This window comes from Vespula vulgaris, chromosome 7 (genome assembly GCF_905475345.1).
Source record: "Vespula vulgaris chromosome 7, iyVesVulg1.1, whole genome shotgun sequence".
Taxonomy (NCBI): Eukaryota; Metazoa; Arthropoda; class Insecta; order Hymenoptera; family Vespidae; genus Vespula; species Vespula vulgaris.
In genome coordinates, this window is record NC_066592.1 from 5,712,428 (window position 1) to 5,723,077 (window position 10,650).

At 32.9% G+C, this 10,650-nt stretch overlaps 1 protein-coding gene across 2 annotated transcripts in view; it reads right to left on the reverse strand.

Moving 5' to 3' along the window:
- LOC127064933 (uncharacterized) overlaps positions 1-10,329 on the reverse strand; it is a 29,073-nt gene extending 18,744 nt beyond the window's left edge. The window contains exons 1-2 of one of the 2 annotated variants that reach the window (XM_050996625.1): positions 10,072-10,329; positions 9,578-9,782 (exon numbers count right to left, since the gene is read on the reverse strand). The gene's annotated coding sequence lies outside the window, so the exon portion shown is untranslated. Of the gene's footprint in view, positions 1-9,577; positions 9,783-9,965 lie in introns of both variants that reach the window. The other variant, XM_050996624.1, reaches the window with a different exon arrangement.
- Between the last annotated feature and the right edge of the window lie 321 nt (positions 10,330-10,650).

Below are 10,650 nucleotides of genomic sequence, written 5' to 3' on the forward strand. Positions count from 1 at the left end.
ATAATAAAGATACCGATGGTAGTGTTTATAGATTGAAAAAAAGGAAAAATGGAGAAAAAGAAGAAAGAAGAAAAGGAGAAAGAAAATAATAAAAATTACATTAGATATCTATGCAAATTGAAAATTCATGAATACGAATTCGATGAAAAACGTTTACGAGGATATTTGGCGAGGATATTGCTACTTCGTTTGCGTATAATTCTATTCGTTCAATCGTTTGTTGTTTCGTGTCACAAACAAGCGTATGAATTCATTGAACGTATTGCACGCAAGTTTGGTGTCGATATTTCAATTTTCGATTTCATTTGGAAACGTCGAATCCCTTTACGCCTTTCGACCTTTATGAAATATTGAAGTGGCAAATAGTAACACGTTAACCGAATCCTCCGACGTTAGAGGAAGGTTGTTTCGTTAGTTTTGATATGTTCAAATTAAAGGGTAGTAAAAGTAAGATTTGACCAAAACGCATTTGCGTTAGTTTTATAATTTTGTTAAATGTTTTCAAAGTAACAAGTAAGTTGGAAGAAGTAAAGTTTACCCAGTAAAATGTGTATATATATATATATATATATATATATATATATATATATATAAGGAGGGAAGAAAGTTAAACTTTGAAATTAAAGAGGAAAACATTTAATTGGAAGGTTACGTATAAGATATTCCCCTAAGGCGAGAAACGATTAATTTTATGCGATATGGAAACTTAATGGTGGTATCTACGCACAGTATTAATCTGATAATATCGTTTCTTTCAATCTTTTTACTGACAATCTGAAAATTATGTCATTTATATTATTCCTAATAACGATTTCAAAACTCGATCGTTTCTCGAACATTTTCTGAATAACGTAATTAATTATGGCGCCCATCTCTCTGTTATTAACAAAGACTAATAAACCTCAGGGGAATAGTTACGTGTAGGTATACTACTTCGTGCACGCGTTTTCGAGCACGCTTCTGGCAATTCACGTCCGATAACGTTCATATAACCGTACAATGAGAGAGGAATAGAGAAAGAGATGAAGAGATAGAAAGAAAGAGAGAGAGAGAGAGAGAGAGAGAGAGAGAGAGAGAGAGAGAGAGAAAGAGAGAGAGAGAGAGAGAGAGAGAGAAGCGGCTATTATCCATGAAAAAGGGTGGTTACATGCAGCGTCTATTGTAAATAAAAGTAGGAAAGGATGAAATTAAAATCTAAAATTACGTAAACTTGAGTGAACAAATGAATGAATGAACGAACGAACGAACGAACGAACGAAATCCTGGATAACATTGTAGCGACATATATGAACGTCCAAAAATAATACCATGCAGGTATTTCCGCGTTATTGTATTTGCAAGTAGATCCGTGAATTTTTTCAAGTGAAAAAATTTGACGGACGTTATCGAATGAACGAAAAACAAAATAAAAGAGAATAAAATATATATGTATATATATATATGTATATATAAAAGACAAAAAAAAGAAACGAGAAGAAAATAAACAAATAAAAGAAAAAAAGGAACAGGAAAAAAATAAAGAAAGGAAGAAAGAAAGAAAGAAAAAAAGAAAGCTAAAAAAAAAACAGAGTTATTGCCTATAAAACTCGTCGTCGATTAAAAAAGTTTCGACGCTCGATTGAAATGTTAAAAAGCTTATCGAACATTAGTGAAATATTCTTTCGGATTACTTTTCTTCCTTCTCTTTATTTTTCTTCGAAGGACTTTCCTTTACTCATTCGGAACACGATTGTAAGCACTTATTCGGTAAGTTTAATTTTAAAATCCGATTGTTCCAGTCAGTCGCTTTAATCGCTCTAGGCAAAGATCAAGTTCGAAGCGAAACGGTGCAGAGATTGACGAGACACGATGGAACGAAAATGTGCTTCTTTTTTCGTTTTCTGTTTCTTTTTTTTTTGTTCTTTTTTTCTCTTTCTCTCTCTCCCTTTTTTTATCTTTTCCCTCGAACGAGAACATTACTATCTACCCAAAAGATTTTCCGTTTTTATGCCTTCCCTTTCTTTCTTTCCCCCTTGACTCCTTCTATCATCCGACACTTCCCCCTCAGGAGTTAATAAATTCTGCAAGAAGGCATCTTTAGGAATCCTTCGTTTTTACCTAAGGCGTAGTAAATAAGATGCGAGCATGTTCTAACGGAACGTACATTTCAACGGAAATTTATTCGACGTGAAAGTAAAGTTCGCCGAACGGTAAATTTTTCTCTCTCTCTTTTTTTTTCCATTCTTCTTTTTCCTTTTTTCTTCTTTTATTTTTCCTTTCTTTGCATTGAAAAAACCACCCACGGAAGAATATATTCGTCGGTGCGAATTACTATAGAAAAGGAGATTCTAATTATATCGCGAGTTCGTGTCTCTCGGTGCAGATTATTCGAGCGGCAAGGATTTACGCGCATAGATCGTAAAACGAAGATATCAGAACATTTACGTCTCGCGGATTGAAATCAACGATCACGTTCGATGATCGAACGGTATCCTGATGGTGATAATGAAAAAGCAAAGGATAGAGATAGAAATTGAAGAGAGAGAGAGAGAGAAGAGAAGAATGGAGATCGGATAGAATAGGGTTGGGACTACAATTTCCAGAGAGAACAAACGTTTCGTCATTCAGATTGATTTTAACAGAACGATAGAGCCAACCGAGTGTGGAAACCAAAAGTTAATTACGTATCTGTCGTTACCTATATCTTACATTTTAACTCGCTCGACCGTTCTCCGTTGAACATGTCTCTTTTTCGTTTGTAGTTATCGATCTATTTCTTTTTTTCTTTCTTTTTCATCGGTCTAACGATTTTTTAAATATTTCAAAAGAAAATGTAAGAAAAAAGAACAAAGGAAACAAAAGGGAAAAACATTAAAATTTTTCAAAGTGAATGTTAGGAAGGGAAAAGATAAAAAGAATAAAAATAAAATGTAGACTTCTCAACTAGATTTTATGTTCCTTAATATGCCCACCTTTGTGTTCATTCTTAGCGCAGAAAATTATCGGAAGTTTGCTCGTTACTTTGTTTCAAGATAAACGAAGAAAATGAAGACAAAGAAGAAGAACAAGAAGAACAAGAAGAACAAGAACAAGAAGGAAAGACTGAGGAACAATTCGGATTAGCAGTATCGTTAAAGACCGAGAAAAATGAAGAAAAACGTAAAAGTTTGACTTTGAATATTTCATGTTTACGCTCGAACGAAAGTTTTATGGGTAGCTGAGTATGAAAATTAAATCTTCGAAAAATTGCTATTGTCGATCGTATAGATAGGCTGTTAATCAAATCACAGCCAATGAAAAATCAAATCGAAGATGGCGAAGTTTCAATAAGTTAAATTTAATAATTTTCGTTTTTAATAAAAACGAAAGAAGTCCACTTTTCGATCATCAACTTATATATGAGTAGGTTCATTCCCTTTTTATGATATCTAATGATTATAATAATATCTATCGATGATAAAAAATAATCAAGTACCAAAAAGGAAGTTCATTTATAACGATTATTTCTCGTCCCTTAGGTCACATCCAGTCGGATTATTTTTTATTAGCTCAAAAAAAGAAACCTGGTAATTTTCAACTCGGTTTTAATGTTGGCAAGACAGGAAGGCCAAGAAGATTAAGTTCAAAGATTGGACGATGACTCTTCCCTTCTTCATCGCTCGACCTTGGCCTAAGTTTCGTCCTCACGAATCCCTTCGTCGAATTTCGAAACTCCTTGTTAACTACGAGAGAAACATTATCCTCTTTATTGTGCGAGTAAGATCAGGTGTGCTATGCCTTGGAAACAATTTTACCTCGTTTCCTTTTTCTTCTACTTTTCCTTCTCTTTTTTTTTTCCTTTCCAACCTTCTTCTTCTTCTTTCTCTATGGCTACCATGAACGAGCTATTTTAGTTCTTGACATTATAGTATCATATAGAAGATCATTGCCATTACTTTATTGGCCAACGTCTCTCGTTTATAAAGCTTTTTTTAAAATCCACTTAGCCTTCGATATAGACTTCGAGTCGATTCTCAAATGAAGAGATCGTTATTCTTATCTTCTCTAGAAAGTACTCGAGAACCCTAGTAAGAAATGGAAATTACCCTAGAAATCGCTCGGAGGTGCGATTTTCTTTGCTTTTTTATCTTCTCTCGATTATCGAAATGGCAAATATTTTTTTTCTCTCTTTCTTTTTAATACTGAGCATCGTTGGAATAATGAGAATGAAAGTTTTTGTTGATTTGTTTACTTTTTGTGTATATATGTGTGTCTGCCTTTTCTCTCCTACTCCCCATAATAATACCGAGAATGCGATTTAACGCTCTATTAGCCACGAACATAATTAGTATTATTCTCATATTTCCACGAGATGATTTTCTCGAGGTATTGCAATATCGATGATCGATATTTTCGTATTTCCACGTTTCATACGGTCATCGAGATTTTATATAAAAATCTTCTCTTCAATTTTTCGCGAAGCACGTAATTGTTTTTTTTTTGTTTTATATTCCATAACATCGACTCAATTCGCGAACGTTCGTGGCATCACGTATTCGAGTGAGGCTTTCTCCGATCGATCGTCTCGACCAAAAAAAAAAAAAAAAGAAAAAAGAAGAAAAAAGATTAAAAAGACTTTTTCTAGGGTTCCGACAATGTTCGAGAATAATCGCACATTAAATTATTTCTTCTGTCATCACGTACTTTCTAATAATTATCATCGAGGAGAGAAGGATGTAGAATGAAAGAACTCCTCATAGAAGAAATTATAACTTTACTATAATATGATTATCGATATTTAATTCTCGTCACGATCGTTTCCCTAACACTCGCTTAAACTTAATCAGATTTCTCTTACTTGTTAATTAACAACTTTTTCAATATCGTTCGCGAGTTCTATCGAGACAATGGCAAGTTAACAAGATCGAAATATTTTTCTCGGATATCGAAATAAATTATTCCGATTAAATATTACAAAACAACCCTTCGAATTATTTATTAATAAAGTGCTAGTGATCAAAAATTGTCTCTCTGTCATCCGAAAGTAAAGTTCAAAAGTAAAGTTCATCTCAAAAGGAATATATGTGTTTTTATGTCTCTCTCAAATTTCTCCAAATTTCTCGTGACATTTGAAATGTTATTGTTCGGTAAAATATTTTGAAGAAATTTTCGTGATCTTAGTCTTAAACAGATTCGATAAAATTTTCACGTTTAAAATGTGAAACACATTGTTGATTCAATTTCTTTTTCATTCGTTCCTGAATTCTAACAAAAGGAGGAAGAACGTGGTTGGTTAAAGGATATTTTCGAAAGTACGAAACTATTTCTCGAATTTCATATTTTTCTAACAACCGTAAAGTACTTTCTTACGGTCTTCAAACTTATGTCTTTTATCTTTTCGTTTTAGCGATAAACCAAGTCACTAAAATGAAAGGTGAAAAGAGAAAGAGAAAGAGAATAAGATGTCATCAGGAAATAAGTTCATGTTCATAATTCTGTTCATATACGCATGTAGGATATATATATGTATATATATAAATATATATATATATATATACACAACATGAATCGTTGAAATTCTTCTTTAAAAGGATGCACTTATTTTTGTCTCTGTCCCTTTATATCTCTCTCTTTGTTAAACTTTAATGTCAAATGCATTTACTTCCTTACCTGAGAATGTACTTAGTGAAAAATCGTTTAACATCGTTTCTTACTTCCCTTAGGTCATATAACTTACACGTATATATATTTCATGTACGAATTTACGATCTTACGAAATAAAAGAATCCGCTTAAAACCATTTCTGATTTTGAAAGTTACGTACGTTGTAAGAACATCGCTTTTATTTTTGATTGGAAGAAGAAAGAAAGAGAGATAGATAAATTGATAGAGGGAGATAGAAAAAGAGAGAGAAAAAGAGAAAGAAACATTTGTTATATTAACAAGAAAGTTAGGAAAGGCTTAGAAAAGAAAACGGGAAAGGACGATTTCGATGAAAATCAAAGTTGATAGAAATTTTATATTGAATTTTCTCGAAAAGAAGATGGCCATGTCCGATCGCCTTAAAGTTGTTTCACTGAACGTGCACGACATCGGCTATTGTATGATCAATACTGTACTGCTCCACTATGAATAGGTCGCGACAGTCGCTTCGCGTCTTATTATTTCATGAGAATGAACAATAAAATGTTAAAAGTATTTTTCATATATTATTTCTCGGATCATAACTTCTCGCTAACTAGTTTTCGTAACGTTTTGTTCTGTTTCTTTCTCTCTCTCTCTCTCTCTCTTTCTCTTTCTCTTTCTCTCTTTCCCTCTTTCTTTTATGACTTGCGTTCATGTCCATGAAAAAAAATTCACAACTTCGAAATGGATATTACCACAGGCAAGAAAGCTTAATGACAAAATCATTTTACTTCATAAAAAGTTTTGACGATTATCCCGTGTCTCAGTAAAATAATCACATTGTTTCTGGTATTACGAAAAAGTGCTTTTAGATCTACCGATTATTTTTATTCCGAAAAAAAAAAAAATACTTTCCCAAGGAAGAAAATCGGAAAAAAGGGGGAAGAGAATAGTATTTAAAAGGATTTTCCATCGCGATTATCACACGATATATATTCTCATGTTGACATCGAATCGTAAAAGTAAATATATTCGCGTGGAACGGAATGTTCATCGTTCGATGTAAAATTCTCGACGATAAATCCTAATGAAATATCTGAGCCGTATCCCTCGCACGGATTTTAAGCTTGATTTGTGAACTATCAGTAACAGAAATTTATTCGTATTAAGTATCATTTCTACGCAATTCTTAAAAAGAGGAAGGTACTGAAATTTTTCGAATTCTCACTGTTCAAAAAGTTCCAGAATAAAAATGCAATGGAATTTCTTTGGAGAAATTTTTCTTCTGCAAGTATTTGGAACGATTCACTATATACGTACAATACATACATATACATTTATATATATATATATATATGTATGTATGTGTGGGTGGGTGTATGTGTATGTATATTGAAATTATATTTCTTAAATTAATTTAACGTGGCCTTTCTCGAAAGAAAAACTTTATAGTATATTTGTTTCCAATAAAATTTACTTTCTTTCTGTTATCAGTCTGAAAGTTTAAAAAGCTCGGGAGAATAGCATACTAAGTGAATGTAAGATAAAAAAAAAGGAGAAAAAAAATAATAATAAAAGAAAAAAAAATATTGTCAAAGAGTGAATCGTTGCTTTCGTCGATAAAAAATTAACAAGATCCTTTTCGAGTGTTTATTTTCTCTCTCTGTCTCTCTCTTCCTCTCTTTTTTTCTCATCGTAAGTCATTATCTCGGGGTGTTTACGCATCTCACCTTTATCGGTATTCACGGAAAGCGGTCGACACTGTAAAAATAGTATCACCGTCACTTTCTTTAGGAATAAAAAAAAAAATTGGCCACGTTTTTTGCAAGCTCCTTTATCCAATTAACAAATAGTCCTTGCCGTGTTAAAGTATCATACAACGAAGAGAGTTTTATGTCGTGGATCAATGACGAGCAATTAGCTTAGGGAAGTCTTGCTCGAATAAAAAGGGGAAACTTGAAGAATTGGTCTACGACGAACGTGCGAAGAAGTTTTGAAATCAAACAGCCATCGAAAGTTCTTCGAGGATTTATCGATCGTTCCTTTCTAGACAATGTCTATGCGATTGTGTCTGTACATATATATATATAAAAGGAAAATATCTATTTTCTGATATGTACATATATTTTATATGTAACTATGTATATATATATATATATATATATATATATATATTGGTTTTTCCGTGTACATGCTCACTATATATGCGCAACGATGCGTAAATATTTTTTCCATCGCTTTTAATTAAATTCTGCGAATTCCTAGCACTGCTCTTGCCTTTCTTTGAGAAACACAGAAACGAGAGAGTTCAAATTTCCCTTTGATCATCTTGTATTATTATTATTGTTATTATTTTCTTGTTTTTTTAATTATTTATTTATTACGCAAGCAAACAAATACGCTTGATAAATACAAATTTGCTAGTCTATCAATTACTCCATTTTATATCGACATCTCGTTATCATTATTATTAAGGGATAATACTTATTGCTTCGAACGCAATATATAATCCTTTCGATTCGTATCTATTTGTATCTCATTCGTATCTAATTTCTTAATCGAATTAGATGTGTAATAAACGATAATTATAGTATTTCGACTATGTTCAATATCTTATTTCGCGTTTATTTTAATAAGGTTCTTTTAGAAAAATATTACTAACTCGTGCGAACGTTCATTCATGACATTATTGACTTATCATTTAGTTTCCATTTCAAAAAATCTTACGAAGGTACGGATACAGGTAATTCGTTACGGAAGTAAATAGACATTGGCACTGACGCTGACGACATCAAATTTGCGTTAAAACTATTTGAAAATAAGTAAACCTTTGCACGATCCCAACTTCGCCTCAGCCTGTACACTCTCCTTAACGAAAAGCTCAAATATCAACCTTAAAAAATTTCCTTACGATTTATCTTCCATTTTTAATAAAATCCGATCCAATAAGTCCAATTCAAATATTTGCCAATAGTTTAATAAAAATTTATAAAATTGTTATGGAGTAACGTTTTGATATTATTTCTCATAGATTTAATTATTGGTGTATTCTGTATATTTCACTATATTCACGATCGATTTCTAACTATAAAATTTTAATAGTTATGGTCTGCAAATGTTGGATATATCTATGTACGTATGTATCATGGAAATTTGTAAATTTTTAGAAAATATTCAATCGATTTTGTTCCTTTTTTTTTGTATTTCGTAATAAAAAATGTCCTTGTACCATTAATGCAACCTTCATTGCAATTGCAAATTTAAACCTCGACGATGACTACGCTTTTTCTTCTTTTCTTTGCGTTTCTTACGTTTAATGAATTCGCCGAAAGAAAAATGTCTCGATAAGTTTCTTCCTGGTTCGTAGATGAAAGGAAATGGTACATAGATACATACGTACATATATACAAGTACTATAAGCACAGAGCGTAGGTTTTGCCATTTACCGAATGACGAAAGTTCTCGCTTCCATGCTTTTGCTCCCTCTCTCTCTCTCTCTTTCTCTGTCTGTCTGTCTCTTTCATATACTCTTTTTCCTCTCTCTTTCTCTCTTTCTCTCTCTCTTTCTCTCTCTCTCTCTCTCTCTCTCTCTCTCTCTCTCTCTCTCGAAAGAACCAGAAGTCAGAGTCAAAGCTTAAACTTTATAAGTTCTAATCAAAGGTCTCCTGTTTTAATGAGCACAAACTGTCGTCTCACTTCGTTAGATTTTTCTTATCGATCGATCGTTTGCAGAATCTATTTTAACAAGTTTTGTTTACAACGTACGTAACAGAAATGATATTTTAAGCGAACGTTTCAGAATAATAATAAACATATATATAAAAAAAAATAAAGAAAAAAGATGAAAGAGAGATGCATTTTTCTCTGAAGTATTATAATTTTCTCTAATGAATGCTGAAACGTCAATATGATCGTTATTCTTTCGTCTTTCTATAGATCTAACGAAGCAAAATATATAATAAGAGAAAATGAATGTACGTGTATGAATACGTACCGATCCTGAATCAAAAGTGACGTTGGTCGTCCTTTTCACTCGTCTATTTGTTTTCTTCAACTTTATCGAAAGATCGATCTAAATCGGTCGGAACGATTTAATCGAAGATCACGGAAACTCTTTGATAGGCGCGAAATCAATTTCCCTTTATACTTCTCTTTAAAGTAGAACCCTTAATGAAGTTTCTCTTCACTCTCTCGCAGTACTTTTGTTAAACCAAACATATGTAAATATATATATATATATATATATACATACGCATATATACATATATATATATATATATATGATTATTAAAAAAATAAGAAGAAAAAGAAGAAACGTAGAAAGGAAGAAAAGCAAAGAAAAGAAAAGAAGAAAGCTCTTAATATAAAAATCTAATTCGCACGTCGAAAATTTTTCTCGTAGGCTCTTAGCTCACACACTCAAACAGTTCGAGCATTTCGCGAGACAAAAGAACTATCTATATTCTTTAAAGAAAATTGCATAATTACGGCCGTAATCAAATTCTATGAAATAATAATGATCGGTTAGTTTAATAGGATGTAGAGTGTTTTGAAGCTTTTCGGAGCTTTCACCGAGCTTTCGAAAATAGTTCTGACCGTCGCGACGGTCGGAGCGATACTGCGATGTTCGGTCGCGACCCGGTATCCCCTTCCACGATCGACCAGCAGCCGATCGACCAATCCCCTTCGGAGCTTTCCGTCGCGTTGCCGAGCTTTCCTCTAGAACCGCGCGCGCTAACTCATAGCGACCGTGGATATGCAACTTTCTCGACGTGCAACGGGGGTTGTACTGTTGTTAGAACCTAACTCGTCGTCTCTCACGTGTTGCTTCACCGTAAACACCGACCGACCAGCTGTACTTAATCCGATGACGTAAATCTATCCTTTCAAACTCGACTTTTCAATAGCAATAAATGAAAAGAAGTCTTCTTCCATTTCTTCCTCTTTTTCTTTGATGCTTTTTCAATTTTCTATATTTTGCGGTTTCTCTCTCTCTCTCTCTCTCTCTCTCTCTCTCTCTCTCTCTCTTTGCTTTTCTCCGTCTCTATCTTCCTCTTTCTCATTGTC